This window comes from Arachis ipaensis, chromosome B1 (genome assembly GCF_059453495.1).
Source record: "Arachis ipaensis isolate K30076 ecotype BB chromosome B1, ASM5945349v1, whole genome shotgun sequence".
In the NCBI taxonomy this organism is placed as follows: Eukaryota; Viridiplantae; Streptophyta; class Magnoliopsida; order Fabales; family Fabaceae; genus Arachis; species Arachis ipaensis.
The window spans coordinates 41143328-41166960 of record NC_142436.1 but is presented as its reverse complement, the minus strand read 5'-3'; the positions used below and the strand labels follow the sequence as shown (position 1 = coordinate 41166960).

The 23633-nt window shown below is 36.5% G+C and overlaps 1 pseudogene; it reads left to right on the top strand.

Moving 5' to 3' along the window:
* Positions 1–12006: 12006 nt before the first annotated feature.
* On the top strand, positions 12007–13321 carry LOC148576321 (uncharacterized; annotated as a pseudogene).
* The last annotated feature ends 10312 nt before the right edge of the window (positions 13322–23633 follow it).

The window sequence follows — 23633 nt, the reverse complement described above, 5'->3', positions numbered from 1 at the left end:
TTCTGACAATTTCTTGATTTTATAACAAAAGAAAAAAGAGTTAACACAAGAAATTAGCCTTTTATCATCGGATTTCATATATGAATCCAATCTTCAATTATAATTCGATTTTTATTTACATTACTAGTTATTATTCAATTTTATTTATTTTAATTCTAACTTTGTAATCAAACAAAGTTTAATGGTTATCTTCTTCATCTTAATAATCAAATGATCATAACATCAATATTATTCATCAATCATATATTTATAGAAGAAATTTTTTATATCTCAACTAAAGATATACTCATATATATGATTAGTTTTATAATGTCTATATATCTATAAATTATTCACTAATATTCTATATTCATAAAATTCTTATACCTCTTAAATATTTACTGACTTAAATATCAGAACATTTTTTACAGATATCCAGACCACCTCCGTATTTTTTGACGACCGAGTTGTATTCACTCCATAAAAATAAAGCGTATTACAATATCAAATTAAAAGAGATGAAATATACCTTAAAAGTTCATCCATGCAAAAACGTTTAGCACTCACTGTAGGACAGAGCAAAATAATACCTGATATGGCTGTTACAATCAAAAGTCATAACTCGGCATCGTATGGCTTAATGAGCTATAATTCGCCCAAACGGTAAAAATCAGATCCTAATGCTCGACTAAGTATCACAACGTCCTGATACTTTATAATTGCTCTTCAACAAAATTAATAATGACAGATGTAACCGTCAAACACCTCACCCTACATATAAAGAAGGTAAGATATTTTCTAAAGACACATTGAGAATACACAATACTGACTTAAGTATCGGAGTCTCTTTTGCAGGTACATTCCCCCTTGTTTATACTCTCTGTGACGTGATATACCTCTGGACGAAGAACTCGGACCTTCAAGCCTATAGCTTCGTATTGAGGACAACAGCTTGGCATCAACTGTCAGGAACCGAGTTACATCCAGGTTACTCACCCAAGAATAATTGGCACTAACCGTGGGAACCGAGATATAATTCTCTTTTTCTTCTAGGCCTCAAAACTTCCATATCCATCCATGGCTGATCTACCTCCCCCAACGCCCTCCGAACTCCTTCGGATGGTAATTGAGCTGCAACAAGCAAATCAACATATATGGCGGAGGAAAATCAAAGGATGGCAAATCAGATCACCGAGTTAACTATGCTCGGATTGAAAACAATGGTGATCGTAATGAGCCAACGGAGGAGGAAGAGCATGAATCCGACCTGACACAGGTTTTCGAAACTCCCCATAACGAAGAAGCTCGACTAGAAATTGAAGACACTGAGCTCGACAACTCTATAGGGCCATTCACGGCTGACATTATGAATTTTCAAATGCCAAGGAGATTCACTTTGCCCACAACCTTAACCCTCTATGATGGGTTAGGAGACCCAAAGAAGCACATCAAAAAGTTTTGATCTATAATGATAGTAAACGGTGCCCTCCGATCCTATTTTATGCCGTTATTTTCCTACCTTTTTAGACGGTCTTGCACTTGATTAGTTTTGTTCTTTGCCTACAGATTCTATTTCTCGTTTTCAAGAACTAGCGAAGCTTTTTGAGGATCACTTTGCTGCCTCTTCTATCTACCTACACGATTCCGACTACCTAAACACCATTAAACAAGGTCAGAACGAAAGTCTAAAGGATTACATTACTCGTTTTACAAAGGTAGCCATGAGCATATCAGATCTCTATCCTGAGGTGTATCTATATGCCATCAAAAGTGAACTCCAACCAGGAAAATTTCAAAAAGCAATCGCGGTTGCCAAACCAAAGACCCTTACCAAGTTCCGTGACAAAGCTAAAGGTCAGATGGACATCGAGAAACTCCGTCAAGCTCGGAAAGCAGACAAACTCCAGTATAACAAAGACGAAGATAATGCTCGAAACAGCAAGAAGACTTTCAAACTAACCCCTCGCTATGAATTATCAATTCGAATTTATATATTATGAGCCAATTTCAATAATCTTATGTAAGTTTCATTCTTTTTAACAAATGTCCTGTTGATTCTATAATGCACAGACATTGACACAGACATAGGACACGACACGACACGCGACACGCCAACACACGAATTTTAAAATTTTATAAGACACGGTGACACACATATATATATAAAATATAAAGTATTTTTTAGATAAATTATAATAATATTTTGATATTTTATTGATATTAAAACATAAATTAAATTTTTAATTATTTTTAATATCTTATTTTAATTATATAAAGTATTGAAAATATTTTTTATTTTAATAAATAATAATATGTTATTTCTAAATTTATTTCAAAAATATACTTTAAGAATACGGTTGGACACAACAGACATACGTATTTGACGAATATCGATGAGTGTTATGTCTGAAATGTGTTCGACAGCGAAATGTCCATATTTCATAGATTAATTATCACATTATTTACACAATCTATCTATTATTATTTATAATTTTCTAATTCTTTTATTCAAAATATTTTGTTGATTATTACATTATTTACGCAATTTATCTACTATTATTTATAATTTTTTAGTTGTTTTATTCTCTAGATCTTACGCATCTTAAAATTAGCATAAACTCATCTCCAGGCACGGACTCATGCATAATAGTGAGGGCACTTGCCCCACTCTCATTTCATATTTTTCAACAAAAAAAATTATATATATAATATGTCTTCATTTTAAATTTTAAATGATCCCACTACAAATAAATAAAGTCTAATTGTTAAAAGTCCCAAACTCATTTTATCTTTCTATCATTTTGACTATTAGTTAACCTAATTAAATTTAGTCTTCTTCTATTCTCAAATTCCAGCCGTCACTTATTTATTCTTTTAAACCCTTTTTTTAGTTTCATATTTTCAACCTTCTTTTCTATTTCTTATTTAGTGATCATTTTCTCTTCGTCAGAAGGTAAATTTTAAATTCTCTATTTTGTTTTATATAGCTCTCTATGACTTTATTTATTTTTTAATTTTATTGTTTCTCTTTTTGATATTTTCAATTGCAAATTTTAATTCAGACAATTATAGTTTAGGTATTAATCTATTTTTTTTATTCTCTTCATGAATTTATATATTTTATTTTATTCTCAATTTAGTGATCCTTATTATTTATTTGTTTAACTTTCGTCCTATTCTATTATATGTAATTATATTGCATATAAATTTTTAAAGTGAATTGATCAATTTACTAATTTAAAAAATATATTTTTATTTTTAAAAATAATAATGAAAAATATTTCAAAAGAAACCTACCACTAGAATCTGAAGTCACTCCATTATTCTCTTCTAATAAAAAGAAGTTCTTAAAATTGAAGCGAAAAAAGTTAGCGGCTAATGTAATTTTTAATTTTTTTTTTGTATTCGAATAATTAATGTGCATTTTTATATTTTTAAATTTAAATTAATATATCTTTTGATAGTAATATGTATTATTTTTGTCCCTTCAACATAAATTTTTTGAGTCCGTCACTGCTCATCTCTTTTCGACAAATTCACATAATAAAGCACTCAACCATCTATGAAAATTACTATACACTTCACTTCTTCTCACAAGTTAATCATTTCTCATTTTGCTTCACAATAATTCACTTAACAGCGTTTTGTGTTGTTTTTATATCATTCTCTTTCATAACTAACATAGTTCATTCGCCTTCGCACGAGTGCTCTTACTTTCAGTCTTCAGCTTTCACATTTTATTCAAGATCCAATTATTTTTTAACAAATTTTTTGGTGATATACTGATATCTACATTATTTTTACAATTTGCATATTTGAATATTACATGCTACACAACTTGTATAAATGCTCAAATTTCACAAAGTTATAAAACATCTATAGCAATTGAATTCTCAATTAAAAACATTCAAGGTTAAAAAGCCAAAAAAAAAAAAATGTATTCAGTTATATATACTAACTTTCTAAAACTTCTTAACATATAACTAGTGAAACTAGAATCAAGATAATAATGTAATTAAAATACGATTAAATTTATTTTTACCATCCACTTCTCAAACCACCAGTCTCTAATGCAATCCGTGTCATACATCAACTTAATGATATCCGGCACGGACATATGAAAATTCCTCCAACATAAACGGTTCAATATTGAATACATTCGCAACAAAAGAATCGATTCCAAGAAAATACTTAGGTTTTATTTCCCGGTTGTTCATGAATCATATCATACACAAAGTGCAAACAACCTAAACATTAACATCATCGGAACTTTAAAAATTTTTAATGCATTTTGGTCTTAAGATTCATGCGAATAAATCTGGGAAAAGTTTTTCCTTAAAATGAAAGGCTCTACCGAATAAATCTCCATTTTGGTCTTAAGATTCATGCGATTACTCATTTTGATCCTCGAAATTTAAAATTATCTATATTGGTTCTCTAAATTCAAGTCTAGGCACCAAAATAGTTCTTTAACTTTTTTTGGCAATGACTAGACAAACAGAATGTCGAGGTGGCACCCTCTCTGCCACGTTGGATGATGAGTAACCGATGTGATTTACTCTTGGCTTCCAAACAAGTCAGAAATGAAAAATAGTAGAGGTAGAGAAGAAGAAAAATACTTTATTTTGGGTCTCCATCGTTTCTTCTCTCTTCGTATACAAAGCGACAATATTTCTGAATTGTTTGGGTGCCAATGGTAAACGACGTCGTTTACTCATCATCCAACGTGGCAGGAAGAGTGCCATCTCGGTACTCCATTTGCCTAGTCATCGCTGAAAAGAGTTGAGGGACCACATTGGTGCCTGGACTTAAATCTGGAGGATCAATATAGGTAATTTTGAATTTCGGAAATCAAAATAGATAATTGCGTAAATATCAGGACCAAAATGGGGATTTAGTTGGCCCTACCAAATAATATTCTCTTTTTTTCCAAGCTAAACAAATCTCAATAACACACCAAGATATTGATGACACCATAACTTTAAATTATTTTAACAAAATTTTGGTAGAGTTTTTTTTTTAAAATTAAATGACTCAGTACTTGTTTGGGCGTCATTAAATCGATAAAAGAAATCTTTTTTAAATGAATATTTTTTTATTATTTTTTAGTGTTACTGGTAAATTTCTAATAATAAAAGTAAAAGCACTAAAAAAATAAAAAAAAAAAACATCTTTTTGAGAAGCTACCATTTACATCTTTTTTTAAAAAATCTTTTTTTCTTAAAAAAACATGTTATTCATATAATAAAGGAAGAAAAGAATACTTTTATCTTATTTTACCCAAACATAAAATTGGAAAGAGTTTAATTTTTTACTCATAATTAATTTTATAATTTGTTATCTAAAATTTGAAAGAATTTAACGTGTATACTTTTATATTTAATTAAGTATTTAGTCTGTTGCACAAAAAAAATAATTAATTTTTATGCTTACTATTTAAAAATAATATTTTTTCTCTCTTTGTATATAAAAATATAATTAGATATTGGCATAAAAAAATTATATTAGCAGTTATAAAATTAACTCAGAATTATTTTTTTTAAAAAATAATTGAATCTTGATTCTAACTTTTATTCACAACATTAGTATTCACTCTAATTATATGTAATAAATATTTGAAGAAAAAAGAAAAGTAAACATATAAATTACAAAGATAAATAGTAAAATTTTAAAATTAAATAAAAAATATGCATAATATCTTTTATTTGAATTATATTATGTTGTTAATTTTATTTAGGTAGAGAAAAATAGAGAATGAGAGAAAAGAGAGAGAAAGATAAAGAAGAAGAATGAGAGAGAGATTTTGTTAATTTTAGAAAAAAAATATCTAGTGACACATTTTGATTTGTCAAATTATTAATATAAATTATAAATTATATATAGAGTGAGAATGATAAAGAAAAATCAGAAAGGGAGAGAGGTAGATAAAAAGATGTAGGAAGCGAGTTTATTAATTTTGAAAAGAAATATTTTCTTTCAATTTTAATAAGAGAGTATCATGTGATACATTTTTGTTATTAAATTAGTTAGTAATATATAATATATAATATAGTTATATTTTAATTTTAGTTTAATTTATAATTAGTCATTGATAATGATATATATGAGAGATAAAATGGTGAAAGAATGAAATAGAGAGAGAGAATAACTCTTTAATTTTGGAGAGAAATATTTAATTTTAATTGTGTAACACCCTAATATTCAAATCCTTATGCTCGAGTCATAAGTCAATGATATTACGGTGGTACGACTCTCAGGTGGATTTTTAATAAATAAATATAGGTAATTTCGAAAGGAGTATTAATCGAGAAGCCTGAAAAGAGTAGAAATAAAATCGCGAAGACGTATCTCTCACGTTTCGACAACAAAAGATAAACTGTGAAGCCGAAAACGATATACGGACAAGGTGTAGAGGAGATTAAGAGATAGATAATAGATAGATATATATAACATAAGTAAATAGCTACTAGTCGCGACCCGCGAAGTTTAGGTCGGCTAGAGTACATTCTGAAATTAGTTGACAACAGTATATCCTAATCTCTCCCGAAGGAAACATGAGAGCCTCTATAGGCAAATTCAAAGAGTTCAATACATAATATAAACTTTCCAAAACAAAGGTGGAGAGATTCTAATCAGAACACAAAGTAGAGGAAATAAAGATCTTCGCCGTCTCTCAGACGACCCATAACTCACTTCTGAGCATCTGGACCTGTATCTGAAAAACAAGAGATATATACGGAATGAGAACCCCGGGCCCATGGGTTCCCAGTACGGTAAAAGTGTCAAATAAATTCAATGTACTGCAACAAAAAATCACTAAGCATCCTAAACTTCTTCACCAATTATTCATCCTAGGTTCTCGCTAATCCATGAATAGGCAACTGTCATAAGGGAATGCTAAATTCAATTCATGTTTCACATGTTTCCCAACTCGCTGACTCTTCCACGAATCAGACTCAGAATCATAAGCAAAACCATCACCAGTTGTTCTGCCTCAGCAGTTCTATATCAATACATCATCATGCAATCGCATCATCAATTCATCCCATCAAGAACAGCCCTCACACCCACCGACACCAGCATGAGGGGCCTCTCAGTTGTACAAACACAAGCAATACAGGCAGGTAATACACAAACATGATACAAGTAGAACAAGTAGCATATAGTCAGGTAACATGGCATATATGATGTAGAAATCCAAGACAAATGGCAAACCCAAACAATTCAAACATATGCAAATGATGAATGCCTGCCCTATGGCTGATGATATCATCTGTCGGTTATATAGCCAACCTGACATGTCCTGGTAGCTAACCATTGGACAGAAACACCCCTTGCGGAGCAAGTAGGTTTGAGCTACAACCCCCTTGCTACTGCCCGCTCAACCCAGAGCCAGTGAAATAATCACTACTGCGGCTACTACCCAGGCGGGTGTCTAAAAGCTCAACCTGGAGCGAGTGGATTCACCACTACTGCCGCTACTACCCAGGCGTCGCAATCTCTAACCTGGAGCAAGTGGGACGAACCACAACCCTTGCTACTACCCAGGTATCTCAAGCATTGGCCCGGAGCAAGTGGGACGAACCACAACCCTTGCTACTGCCCAGGCATCTCAAACATATATTCATTCAATCTCAATTCATATTATCAACATTCATTGTTACCAAATCTCAAACATTAACTTGGAGCAAGTGGGACGAACCACAACCCTTGCTACTACCCAAGTATCACAAATAAACATTTATTCATAATCACCCTTCATTATTATCAATCCTCAGACAATGACCCGGAGCAAGCGGGACGAACCACGACCCTTGCTACTACCCAGGTATCACAAATACACATTTATTCAAAACCCCACGATTAAACTCGTTTATCATAATCCTCCTTTCCCGTCTCATACCCGGAGCAAGTGGACAACGCCACTGCCTACTACCCGGGGTCGCACATCACATTTCAATATTTTTTTCATTATTATCCATTTAACATATTCATTCATTAATCATATATGCATTTATACTCAACCATAAACAATAATGGCTTTGCCGTAACCCGGCAATAACTCAGCCATCCGGATCATGGTCCAATCAAGAACGGGCCATTTATCAATAAATATAGCCCTCCGGCTCATGGCATACACGGTACTTCCACCGTCATCCTCCATATCTCATATAATCATCTTTGATCATCATTGATCATAACTTTTCTCCTTGCTTCACTCGCAAGTTACCACATCCCCTAGCTCATTGCTAGGCATATCAGAATGATTTAATACATAAGAGGTGAGATCGGAGGCTTAGAAGTATGAGATTTGGCTTTTAAAACTCAAAAATCAACTTTGGCATGAAAACAGGGCCACGCGTACGCGCACTCCACGCGCACGCGTGGATGGCCACAAAACTCATCAACGCGCAAGCGTCATACGCGCGGACGCGCGGGTTGAAAAATAGCCAAACGACGTGCAAGCGTCAGCCACGCGTACGCGTGGGTGCTCTTGCGCCCCAGGCACAAAACTGGCACAACACTGGCACAACTCTCGGAAAAATAGCTGGGCATTTGGTGCAGCGCATCGACGCGCCCGTGCACACCACGCACACGCGTGGATAGTGCCTTCTTGAAGAACGACGCGTACGCGCCAAGTGCGCCTACGCGTGGAGGGTCATTCAGCTAAAAATTTTCTAAGTTAAAAGCTGCAGAATTTACAAATTCAACCCCCAATCTTCCGATGGACATAACTTTCTCATTTTAAATCATTTTTCACCCGTTCTTTAAACGGAATGGACATCCCGGATCCAGTTTCATTTCTAAACAGATTTGGTACAAAACAGAGATCCGTAGTCCAAGTTATGTCCCGTCAAAGTATGCCCAAAAACCATGTTTTCATACAAAACCACTAGGTGCCATTTTCAAAACAAGCCATTTTCAACTCTTTTCAAAATCAACCAAAACATGCCAATTTCAACCCTTTTTGAAATCAATCAAAATGTACCAAAATCCACATCAAGCCATCCTCAACTCACACATTGACACTTTACCAAAAATTCCCAAAACCACATCTAACCATTTTAACACTTCTCAATCAAATGGCTAAAGGACAAACACAATATCATGTCATACATCCTTCCTCATCCCAATTTCCAATAATACCATTTCCAATCAACCATCATTATACGTAATCAATATCATACTCACTATCACGTGATTTCACCCACAAATCAACCTTAATCATTCCCCAAGCATATATCACAACATACATATCTCTAATGCATCATCATACCATCAAGGCATCAATAATCATAATCACATATATGATCACATAATATATCTCAACCGAACCAAACATACCTCGTCTACATAATTTCACCCAAAATTACCAAATTTCACACTTCAACTTCTCAAACCTTATTATTCAATAACCAACCTAATCATTCATATATTCATTATCTGAAATTCATCCAATCACTTGTGCCATCATACACTGCACACATCGACTTACCTTTCTTACCTCTTTCCGGCCTCCGGCCCAAAATTCACGGCCTCCGGCCCAATTTTCACAATTTAAATGCATAAACCACAAATCAATACTCATTACCCAATACATCAAATTCTCAATACACCAAGCATACAAGGTCACACAATTCTCAACCCAATCATTAATTCACATTACATATCAACTATGCATATTAGCACCAACCATTTACACAATCCAAACTTAATCCTAGGGGCATCTAGCCTAGGAATTCTCATCACAACACACGGTATTTAAATGAAACTTAAACCGTACCTCTTGTAGCCAAACCAATTGAGCCTCTTCTTTGGAATTCTTCACCAACCTTAGCTCCAAGCCTTACCAAAGCTCCTCAAGCAATACCAATCTCCCAATTGTGCACCAACATCACCAAATACACTAACATAACCAATGTCACATACATACATCAACCTAGGGCTCATAAAAATGACAAATCACAAGGGTTTGAGCACTTCTTACCTCAGCCCATATGAAGTAGGGATAGAACCCACTTAGAATCCATGTTGGAGTATCCCTAAACACCCAAAATCACAAGATTTCAACACTAACTACCCAAAAACGTGTAACAGTGGGAAATTTCGAAAACTGGGCAGAGATGAATAAAATACTCACCACAAAACTTAGATAGAATTGTAGAGGATGAGAAGAGCAACACGTGGCCGCAAACGGCTCGTCAATCGGAGCTCCGTAGCTCAAGTTATGGTGGTTTGAAGATCAAAGAGAGTTAGGTTTTCTCTCTTCTCTTCTCTCTTCTCAAATCAGCGCCCCAACCCTTCTTTTTAGGGTAAAATGAGCTGAAATGCTCACAACTAATGTTTATATATGTTGGGTCTTGGGCCCACTTAGGCCCGGTTCACTTATTTTTGCCCATTGGCCCAATTTTGGGCCAAAACCTTTAAGATTAGCGCTCTAAATCGCACTTTAAATATTTCTACCTTCCCTAATTATAATTCCTCATTTCTTAATTTTATTTACCCATAATCAATTTCCTCAGTTGTAGTACCAGACAGATCTCAGCCGGTACTGCCGGTCAAAATTCCACTGCGCACTTTTACGCAGAAAACTATATTTTCCGACTCGGAAAAATTCACTGAATCCAAATATCATATTTAAATTATCAAATTCCGATTGTCAAATCTTCCAACCATATTCGCTCCTATTTAACTTATTATTTACTAAATTTTGATTAGACCGGGTATTACAAATTGCAATGAGAGAGTGACATGTGACATATTTTGATTGTAAAATTAGTAATATATAATATATTGTCAAATTTGTAATTAGTTATTGATAATAATATATAAGAAAGATAAAATGGTGAAGTAACTAAAGAGATAGAAAAAAGAAGAGAAAAGAGGAAAGAACTTTTTAATTTTGGAGAAAAATTTAATTTCAATTGTAATAAAAGAGTGACATGTGGTATATTTTAGTTGTAAAATTAGTATAATATAATAAATTTTTTGTCGATATTTTCTGATGGCAATTGAAATTTCACTTGATGAAACGCGATGTTTTTTTTAACAGTACTTGTAACACTTTAACTAAGGAACCCATTATGTCTTAGTCATAATCGACTATTAGTTAGAATATTACTGTGACTTTTAAGCTGAAATTAAAGTATCAATATATTAATGATATATAAGCATAAGCTTTAAGCCATTTCTTTTTGTTTTTTACATATACATATATAATATACCAAAGAAAAACAGGATTGACACAAGCAGATGAATGAAAAGATTTTGAATAAGAATTTCAAATTCAATTAATACAAATTATATAATACTTATAGGTATGTATACAAGATTCTAAAGAAATTTTTAAATAGATCATAAATATACAAAAAGTTTTGTCTTTTAAATTATAGGAAAAAAGATAGATAGGTCCTTGACTTTTTAAATTTTTGACAAATATATCCTTGACAAAATTTAAATACAAAAAAGTTCCTGACTTTAACAAACAAAGAACAATTTAATCCTTCCGTCTATTTACCTCTCATACACCAAACAGAACTGGCTGACGTGGTTGAAACGGTGTTCATGTATCCATTACGGTGCCACGCTGGAAGGGGAATAAAGTTCGAAGGATAAATATGTCCTTGTTGATGAAAACAACGTCCTTTTGCAAAGGTAGCCCATTCTTATTAAAAACCCTTTGGCAAGACAGAAATTACCATATACTGCCCTAACCCTTTCATCAAGCCAGAGCTTCCTTCCCTCTGAAATGAAACTGAAGCATCATTGAAGAAGGTGGAGTAGGAGAAACGAAGTTCGTATGCTGAAGAAGTTCAATCATCAATCAAGGTGAGCAAATCCACAACGTTCATGATCACATTCTGCATTAGGGTTCCATTTAGTGTAGGGTGTGATGCATGCAAATGCATTCTGTCATGGTTACTTTCTATTTTAGTTTATTTGAAAAAAGTTATTGTGTTTTTATTTTAAAGTTTCTTAGGGTTCTGTGCATTGTGGGTTGATTTGGTTTTTGTTTGAAAATTACAGATGACTGATAGATATGTAATTCCTGTTTTTCACCATGGAGGAAAGTTTGTGAGGAATGGTGATGAGGGACTTGTTTATGTGAATGGAAAATTAGAAAAATTTCTAGAGATGGACATAGATTTTATCAACTTTTGTGATTTGGTGAAGTTGTATGAGGGTTTAGGATATCCTGGCTACAAGGCAATATACTGGTTTGATAGTACTGCTAGTGATATAGAATCTAGGCTTCATCGTCTAATAGGGGATAGTGAGATTCGTGAATTGTGTGACAATTTGATTAGGAATGAAGAAAAAGATGAGTTCTATGTTTACTTTGATCATGTTGTCAATGAACCTGAGTATGTAGAAGAAGCAGGAGGCGGGAATGCAGGAACTAGAAATGTTGAGTGCATAGAAATAGATGACATCTGTGATAATCTGATGACATCATTCTCTGATGACAACTACGAGAGTACAGAGGATGAACCTTACAAGCCTCCACCTCCGGGGTATAATGATGACAATGATGATGAAGAGAGCAGTGGAGAAGAGAAACATACCAAAAAGAAGAGAAGTATGACTTACAAGAAAAAAAGTGGCTGTACCAAGGAGAAAAATGAAAGAGAACAAGAAGGATCCACTAAAGAGGAAGGATGCACCAAGAAAGAATAGATCAAATATTGGTGGAAAAAGACGCAATGTACAACCAAGTATTGGGCCCAGTGTAGACCAACGAGATGGGCCTTCTTTGGAAACTGGTGGGCCTAGTAATGGGCCTACTGTACACTCAAGCTCCACGGATTTAGAGTATGACTATGAATACCATTAAGAGGATTTGCATACCCCTATTTCTTCTGATGAAGAAGCTAAGAAGCAACACTGGCCCGAGTTCAATGATGAGTATGGATTTGGAGAAGGCCACTTTGAAGTAGGCACCAAGTTTGCAACTGTTGATGATTTTAAAGAAGTAGTGAAGGACTTGTTCATATCTGAGGGTAGGGAGCTCCAGTGGATTAAAAATGATAAAGAAAGGGTTCGGGTAGGCTGCAAAGGAGAAGAATGTCCATGGGTTGTACATGTATCCTACAATAATTCTCTTAGGTGCTTCCAGGTTAAAACTTTTAAATCTGAGCATACATGTGCAAGGGACATGGGCAGTAATGTTGCTGACCAACACTGGCTGAGTAAGAAAATTGAAAAAAGGCTAGCTATCCATCCTCAGATGACTAGGAAGGAGGTTAGTGATTTTTTGAAAGATGAGTTTGGCATACATCCTCATGATAAGATGGTTTACAGGGCACTAAAGGAGGCAATAGATAGAATTGTCGGAAGCTAAAGTGAGCAATATGGAAAGCTGAGGGATTATCTATTTGAACTCTCACGCAGCAACCCTAGATCTACTGTACTCTTAGAAGTGATACCAATTCCACAATCCACACTAGTTTTTGACAAGAGTGGCTGTAGACCTCTAATAAGTTTGGATGGATGCTTTCTAAAAGGGTACTTCGGTGGACAATTACTTTTAGCGATGGCACAAGATGCCAATAATCATATCTATACCATTGCTTATGCTGTTGTCAGATCAGAAACAAAGGAGTCATGGAAATAGTTTTTAACTCTCTTACAAGAAGATCTTGGGAATGCAAGTGTGCACGGATGTAACTTTATGTCAGATCAACAAAAGTTAGTAATTTATTTATTTATACTTATGTTCTGAAATCTAATTCATTATGCTTCTATTATGAGAATTTAATTTATAAAATTATGCTTGTTTTTTGAAATCTAGTTAATTTTTTGTATTCTGCAATTTAGATTATTTGTATTAAAACTGTAAAAATTGAGGCTTGTTCTGTTTTTACTTTTTTTTTTTTGTTAAATTGCATTAGTTCAGTTTTCTCACATTAGTTAGCATTAGTTCAGTTTTCATCATACCAGTGACATTAGTTAGCATTAGTTCATTTAGCATTACGTATTATATTGTACATTTATGTATTGTATTTATTCGGTGCATTTGATTTAATTTTTCAAAAATCTAGAAACTTGAGTTAGTGAGACTTGCGACTGATTTTTAGCTACAAATAATTAAATAATAGGTGTTGATCTTTAATTTGGATTGCTCTCTTCATATGACACTGCCATGTTTGATCATGGTTAATCAATTGTGATAGGTCTTCGTTCTATCAAATAAGCCTTTGGATGAATTTTGAGAGTATTAGATACTTGTTTGTTATCAAACCTTTTGATTTATTGTTATTAAGTGTGACAATATATTGTTTGTTGTGAAGAACTGTATGTATGTGAATTGCTTCTGCTAATGTGTTAAAAGGTTTTTAAATCAATGAACAAGCTTTTACTCTCATTAGCCAAGTCATACTACTTTTCAATGGAGAAATACTACTTTACTATACTATATATTGCTTATTAGTTCTAGTGATGTTTTCCCTTTTTCCCCGGCAAAGGCAAGGGCTGCTTTCAAAAATTTTTCACTTGGTGATATCCTTTTGATACTATCGTTGAAGTTGGTGTATTTTTATTTTTTGTTAAATTGTTAAATTGCATTATAATTTGTTAAATTGCATTAGAATGTGTTATAATTTGGAGATGATATTATGCTATTTTCAGAGTCTTCTTGAAGCAATGAAAGATGCCAGAGGCACCACATCAAAATTGTGTGATGCATATGTGAAAAAATTTCATCAACCGTTTTAAGGATATGCAAGTCAGAGATGTGGTTTCTGTAAGGCCCACATCGGTTGGAGAGGGGAACGAAGCATGCCTTATAAGGGTGTGGATACCTCTCCCTAGCATGACGCATTTTGACGAGTGAGTGTGGGGGGCTTTGGCTATCATCCCTGTCGTCAAAGGCAAAACCGTGAGACCTTGTGTGCCAAAGCGGACAATATCGTGCTAGTGGGTGGTCTGGGCTGTTACAAATGGTATCAGAGCTAGAATCCGGATCGATGTGCCAGCGAGAGCGCTGGACTCCCTTAGGGGGTGGATTGTAAGGTCCCACATCGGTTGGGGAGGGGAACGAAACATGCCTTATAAGGGTGTGGATACCTCTCCGTAGCATGACGCGTTTTGACGAGTGAGTGTGGGGGGCTTCGGCTAGCATCCCTATCGTCAAAAGCAAAACCGTGAGGCCTTGTGTGCCAAAGCGGACAATATCGTGCTAGCGGGTGGTCTGGGCTGTTACAAATGGTATCAGAGCCAGAACCCGGATCGATGTGCCAGCGAGGGCGCTGGGCTCCCTTAGGGGGGTGGATTGTAAGGCCCACATCGGTTGGAGAGGGGAACGAAGCATGCCTTATAAGGGTGTGGATACCTCTCCCTAGCATGACGCGTTTTGACAAGTGAGTGTGGGGGGCTTTGGCTATCATCCCTGTCGTCAAAGGCAAAACCGTGAGGCCTTGTGTGCCAAAGCGGACAATATCGTGCTAGTGGGTGGTCTGGGCTGTTATAGTTGCTGGGCTTAATCATTCGGCCAAGTCTTTTTTACTGTACCGGAGCAAGCATTCCAGGATATGCTGATAGCAGAGTGATATGCTTCGTCATTCTCCTCATGACATAACAGCACAACTCTTCACACATTGTAAGAATGGGCTTCACTCTGTACTTTCCTATTTTGACATTTCAGGATTCACACATATTATTTGTTAAAGAATCAACCTTCGGCCCATGGTTAAGGTAAGCCTTCACCCACACCCGAGGATCAAATCTTGTAAGATACCCTCATGCCTCTTCATTAATCTTCTTAAGCTTTTCCATGGTCTCTACAAACTCAGGGGGGAGGGGGTTGAACAACTTGCATACTCCGAAACTGTAACACCCTACCATACAAAGTCTTATGCTTAAGTCATAATTCAGAGATGGTAAGGTATTACGACCTCTAAAACAAAAATTTAGTACGTATAGTAGTATGAATAATTGATTATAACTAGGAGCCTTTGTAGAAAAAGGGGGTAAACAAAAACCGTAACTCGAACGAGCAACACTCCGATCGATAACGTAACGAACCGGGATAAGCTAACGCGAGATCATATATATAAAGAGTGTCAAAAACAAGAATATCAAGACTCAAAACCCGGCTGCGAAGAGAACCGGTCCGAGCATAGCAATATATACATATGATAAAATAAGGAAACTCCAAAGGAAACCCAAAGGGACACAAATACAGAAAACCTATTCTCCAAAAATCCCCTCTAGAAGGAGTCATCACAGTTTGTATTATTTAATGGAGATAAAAGTATCTAAACAAGATATATAACCCAAAACAGAGTCCCGAGAACAAAGGATCTTCGCTAATCCAGAAGTCTCCAGCATGCCTCAACGAGAAGCCTCGCGTCCTGCATCTGAAAACCACAAAATCCGCATGGGTGAGAACCAGAGGTCCCCAGCACAGTAACAGCTTCCACATATATAATACATAATAATAGAGGAAAGCCGAAGGCAATCCTAGAGCTTCCTCCAGATAATATCAAAGCTTATAAACAAGCTAAACCGTAAGTGGCAACTGACTAAAGATTCTTCAGTCTAACTAATACTTCCCTTTCCAATTCCTTCAGACCTCCCAACCACCAGCAGGAGTATAATATAGCAAACACAGTTATATCAGACAAGAGATTTACAAATAGGAACAGATAAGGCATTTAGACAATTAGCAAGTAATATGCAGTCAAATAGGCAATCTCAAACAATTCATGTAGTATGCTTATGATGCATGCCTGTCCCTAGTGGCTGATGATATCATCTGTCGGTTATAGAGCCAACCCGACAAGTCCTGGTAGCTAATCATTGGACTGTCCCTCTGTCGTGCATCCCCAACTCAAGTTATACTCATCATAAACTTGATCATAAACATGATCCATATCCATCACCCTCACTGGTGAATATTTACGGGGGCGAGCTCATCCGGGCCTTTCACAGTGCCCGGCCACACTTACGACATAGGGTCAAAAGAGCTTCGAGTCTCAACCTGGAGCACGTGGTGGCTAGCCACTGCTACTACCCAGGGAAACCCTCATCTCCAATGGTGGAAGTGCCAACATTCACAATTCATTCAACAGCATATATGCATTTATACTTAGCCATAAACATGGCTCCGCCGCCACACGGCATAATCCAGCCATCCGACTCACGGTTAAATCCATAACCAGCCAATTCATTAACAATTACGGCCATTCGGCCCATGGCATAACAAGCACTTCTACCGCCATCCTCCACATCTCACATAATCATCTTTGATCCTCATGGATCATTCATTTTTCCCTTGCTTCACTCACAAGTTACCACATTCACTAGCCCTTTTTCTCATGCTAGGCATATCATAATGATTTAAGACATAAGTAGTGAGATTGGAGGCTTAGAAGTATGAAGTTTGGCTTTTAAAACTCAAAAATCAACTTTGGGATGAAAACAGGGCCACTCGTACGTGCACTTCACGCGCACGCGTGGATGATGCTTTCTTGAAGAACGATGCATACGCGCCAAATGCGCCTACACGCGAGGGGTCATTCTGCTAAAAATTTTCTAAGTTAAAAGCTGCAGAATTCACAGATTCAACCCCCAATCTTCCGACGGTCATAACTCTCTCATTTTAAATCATTTTTCACCCGTTCTTCGAACGGCATGGACATCCCAGATCCAATTTCATTTCTAAACAGATTTGGCACAAATCAAAGATCCGTAGTCCAAGTTATGTCCCGTCAAAGTATGCCCAAAAACCATATTTTCATTTAAAACCACAAGGTGCCATTTTCAAAACAAGCCACTTTCAACTCTTTTCAAAATCAATTAAAACATGCCAATTTCATCCCTTTTCTTTGAAATCAATCAAAGTGTACCAAATTCAACAACAAGCCATCCTCAACTCACGCATTGACATTTTACCAAAATTCTCAAAACTAACTCCAACCATTTTAACACTTCTCAATCAAAAGGCCAAAGGATAAACACAATATTATGTCATACATCCTTCTCATCCCAATTTCTAATAATATCATTTTCCAATCAACCATCATTATACATAATCATCATACTCACCAACAATATGGCACCACCCATCAATTCAACCTCAATCATTCATCAAGCATATATCACAACATGCATTTTCTCACATATCACACAATCAAGGCATCAATATTCATAATCACACATATGATCACATCATATATCTCAACCATTCCATAACATCATCAATTCAATGTCTATCTTAGGGCCTCTAGCCTAAGTATTTCCTACCACATTACATATTAGATACGGGAAACCGAAACCATACCTTAGCCAATTTCCCAAGCTCAACCGGAGCACTTCCAAACCACTTGTCCACAAGCTCTCAAGGTATCAACACCTCCAAGAACATATTTTATCACACAAAACCCTCTTCCAAGCTTTCCAAAATCACCAATCAAGCTCCAATATTCACATATACACAACCTAAGCCACAATCATCATACCCATACACAACATCTCAATGCCCAAACCTCATAGAACAACAAATTACACTAGGGTTGAGAATCTTACCACACCCAAGGTCCAAAGAGACAAGATTAACCTTCTCCTTCAAGAGAGTTGGGTCCTATAATATCAAAGAACCCAAAATCTCAACATTTTTACTCATGAAACTCGAAATCAAGGGCTGGAATTTCGAACAGTAAAACGTGGCTTACCTCAAGATTAATTGTATGGGTTTTGTAGAGCTCTCCGCGGTGAACGCGTGGCCGCAAACGGAGCGGCAATCGGAGCTCTAGATCAAAAGTTATGGTGGTTTGAAGATCAAGTGAGAGATAGAACTTGAGAGAGTGTTCTTCCCTCCATGGCCTCTCTTTTTCAGCGTGTATTAGTGTTGTGTGAGGAGAGAGAGTGCTGAAAACTAGGGTTTTGGTTTAGTTATGTTGGGCCAAGGGCCCACTTTGGGTCCAGTTGGACCGGTTTAGCCCGTTCGGTCCAATCTTGGTCCGATTTCCATAAAATTGGTACCGAAATTCTCGTCTCAATTTCCTCTATCATATTAAGCCATAAAAATATCATTTTTGGCTTTCTAGAATAAATTCTCATATATGGGTTAATTAGCCGTTAATTAACCGGGTCTTACATTCTACCCACCTAATTGGGAATTTTGCCCACAAAATTCAAATTCAAATTCAATTACCTGAGAATAAGTGCGGATAATCCGTTCGCATCTCCGACTCAAGTTCCCAAGTGTGTTCCTCAACACCGCCTCGACTCCAAGCCACTTTGACTAATGAAACCTCTTTTCTACGCAACCGTTTGATACTAGTATCATCAATTCTGACTGGAGCCACTGGAAGCGTCAAATCTTCTCTTAACTGAACCGATTCGGGTTCTAACACATGGCTAGCATCAGGAGTGTACTTTCGAAGCTGCGACACGTGAAATACGTCGTGCAGGTTTGAAAGATGGGGTGATAGAGCCACCCGATATGCCACCGGCCCAATCCTCTCCAAGATCTGAAATGGACCAATGTATCGAGGATTCAACTTTTTTGCTTTAATCGCTCTACCTACTCCTGTGGTCGGAGTAACTTTCAGAAAAACATGATCTCCTGCCTCAAATTCTAAGGGCTTCCGCCTTTGATCGGCGTAACTCTTTTGACGACTCTGCGCCGTAAGCATCCTATCTCGGATTTTCTTGACTTGTTACAGATGGTTCAGAGCCAGAACCCGGATCGATGTGCCAGCGAGGGCGCTAGACTCCCTTAGGGGGTGGATTGTAAGGCCCACATCGGTTGGGGAAGGGAACGAAGCATGCCTTATAAGGGTGTGGATACCTCTCCCTAGCATGACGCGTTTTGACGAGTGAGTGTGGGGGGCTTCGGCTAGCATCCCTATCGTCAAAGGCAAAATCGTGAGGCCTTGTGTGCCAAAGCGGACAATATCGTGCTAGCGGGTGGTCTGGACTGTTACAGATGGTATCAGAGCTAGAACCCGGATCGATGTGCCAGCGAGAGCGCTGGACTCCCTTAGGGGCTGGATTGTAAGGTCCCACATCGGTTGGGGAGGGGAACGAAGCATGCCTTATAAGGGTGTGGATACCTCTCCATAGCATGACGCATTTTGACGAGTGAGTGTGGGGGGCTTCGGCTAGCATCCCTATCGTCAAAAGCAAAACCGTGAGGCCTTGTGTGCCAAAGCGGACAATATCGTGCTAGCGGGTGGTCTGGGCTGTTACAGCAACAAATGGAATGCAGAATGGACAAGTGACAACGAGAGGAAGCGGTTTGAAGTGAGTCGCAAGACATCAAGAGTCGATGTTGATTTGATGAGGCATACTTGTTCATGCAATATGTGGCAACTAACATGTTGACTTACTTATTCTTTGATTAAAAACTTGTTAAATGAGTAATGTATTTTAAACTTGTATCTGATTGTTGAATTATAGGAATGCCTTATGTTCATGCGATTGCTGCTATTAGGAAGAAGCATGACAAGCCAGAAGATTATGTGCACAAATGGCTTTGCATGGAGTCCATTGCGTACGCACGCATGCTGATTTCTTTTGTGCGTACGCACGCATCCTTGTGCGCACGCACGCATGATTGAGCTCTCCTCCTTTGTTTTCTTCATGCTTTCTCCCAAATGCATGCTCCTCTTCAATTCCCACCAAGCCATTTCTACCTTGTTCATCTGAAATCACTCACAAATAACATCAAGGTATCGAATGGAAGGTAAATAGAATAAAATTAGTCAAAATAAGCACAAAAGAGCATGTTCTCATAATCAAGCACAATTTAGGGAGAAAATACAAAAGCATGCTATTTTAGTGAATAAGTGTGAGTTTATGTAATGAAATCCATTCGAATCAAACCAAAATACATCGTCAAATATGGATTCATCATCCATCCATCTGACTTATGCACACTCTATCCAACCAGTTCCCAGTGAAGAATATTGGCATAGAACATGTTATATCAAGCCAGATCATCCACTCATCAAGAGGCCGATTGGTAGGCCAAAGGTGCATAAAAGACAGAAGGATCCAATAGAGGATTTGATCCAAGGGGACAAGGTAAGAAAAATATTTCGCATAACATGCAGCAAGTGCGGCGAAAAGGGTCACAACTACAAGACGTGCAGGGGAGCACAATCCAATCCTAACTGGAAGCCTAAAACCAGGAAACCAAAGCACCAGAACTCAAGTAGTCAAGCACTAGTGGAACTTCCATTATCCCAATCTGCTCCAGAGCCTGAGGTAACAAAACACTTGAGGATTTAGTTGTCTTAATTATGAATGATGAAGGATTTATGTGTCTTCAATAGAAAAGTTAAAGGATTTATGTGTCTTCGACAGAAAAGTTAAAAGATTTATGTGTCTTCGTTATAAATGTTGCAGGCTGACCAGAATACACAATAGGAAGCTCCAGTTGAACAAGCACATGACACTCCAATGGTCCCAAATCAAGCCTTACCAAACCCATCAGCAACTCTAGCAAGACCAGCTGTAGCAACAATAACAACTCCAGCACAGACAGCATCATTCAGCCCAGCACCAATCAAGACAACAACACAGACTCATTTCAAAGCACCAGCTAAATTTAGGCCAAAGCAATCAATCAAAAGGCCACCTGCACCAACCACAACTCAGACTCAAGTTGCTACACCAACTTCAACAAGTATGACAACAAGATCGAGTGGAGGAGTATCAAACGAGACCCTGGCAGCAACAAGTTGTGCCACAACAGGAATGTTCAAGTTTATCCCAAATCCAGGCTTCAAGAACCAGAAAAGTGACGTGCTTGTTTCTAACTTATTTTGAAAACAAATATTAGTTTTTTGATGCAATATTTGGTTGTAATACATATTGGCAAACTTTCTTTTAGCCAATTTAGTTGCTTTCGAATTAGTATTTTGGAAACCGAGGGTTAATATACCTGCTACATTTTCTTTTTCCAGACGTTATTATGATATGGTATGACAATATTCCTATGTTATGGTTTAGGTTGAATGAATGAATTATTGTTGATTGAATGAATTATATATGGCTTGTTTCTGGCTTAGGTTCATTGAATGAAAACAAACATTAATTTACACGCATTCTATATCTATTTCAAGGCAACAAGATATGGATAATTCAAATCTTCATTCTTTCATTCATATTAACCAAAATAGTCAACAGACATAATTCACTACAATCCACATTTTTTTTCATATTTTTCATATCCTAAATAAACAAAGACCAACAACTACAACAATCAAGCCTATAACTATGACCCAAACGTTACTGCTTTTCTTGTTCTCTAGGTAAATTATTCTTTGCTCTAGATTAGCCATTCTGTTCACCAATTCTTTCTTACCAAAATGTTCTTCAACATCTAAGCTCTGATTGTCACCCAATTCCCTTGTTGGCTCTATGCACCCAATTCTTCCAATGTGGTCATCAACCACACAAAGAATTTGCAATATGATTATTTCACCTAAATCGATTCAAATAGTATGAAAATATGTTGGTAAAAAGAACTCTCAACTTCATCCATATACATGAAAAATTGTGAGCTTACCTTGAAGAACGGTCATCCGAAAAATAGTCTGTTAGGGTTGGTAGTTGTCTTCGACATGTAAAATATGGCATACATCCCACAGAAGCATTTTGGAGCGATGCCATCTTTCTCATCCCCAGCTTGCACTGAACATGGGGCTGCATTCACAACCGAGCCTTCCTGTCATTTGCCACCACCTCCGCGTTGTCTCATGATTGATGAGCTTCCATCATTGGCCATCAATATAAGCAACACCACCATGAACAGATATGAACAACTACTGCGTATGTTACTTCAGAAAACCCAATTTAAATCTCAGTTACCTTTGCAAAACAACGTCGTTTTTATCAGTAAGGACCTATTCGTCCATCGAACTTTATTCTCCTTCCAGCGTGGCACCGTAACGGACACCTGGACACCGTTTCAACCACGTCAGCCAGTTCCGTTTGGTGTATGAGAGGCAAACAGACGGAAGGATTAAATAATCCTCCGTTTATTAAAGTTAGGGACTTTTTTGTATTTAAATTTTGTCAGAGATATATTTGTCAAAAATTTAAAAAGTCAGGGACCTATCTATCCTTTTTCCTAAACTATAAATACACACGGTGTTTACATAATTAACGAGAGGAGACCACTAAAATTAAACTAGTCACTTCGAAGGAGTAGGAATTCGTCATATCGATTTAGTTATCAGAGAAGCAAGCCAAGATTTAAAAAAGAGAAATAAATAGCAAGTCAGTAGGGTAATGAATCCAAATAATGACTATATAATAGAACATGAAACCTCAAGGCATTCTTAATCTCTAACTTAGTAGGATTGCAATGCCTAAGGTCTTCACTAAATGATTTGGAAGGAACTCATTAAGATTTACTATAAGTTAAGTACTTCACAATCTTATCAATCTACTGTAAAGTGGGTGCATCATAACCTCATCAATTCACTGTCAATTTGGTACGTCACAATCTTCTCAATTCACAACTATCATCTCATCTTACCTTATCCTTCTCAGGAAAATAAATACAAGCAAAATATCCAACATCAATTACAACAATGCACAAATAATTCAAGTAGTAGATAGATAAACAAGTAGAAAAATCAAATAATTATACATATCTAAACAAATCAAATAAATGCATATGATGCATGTCTATT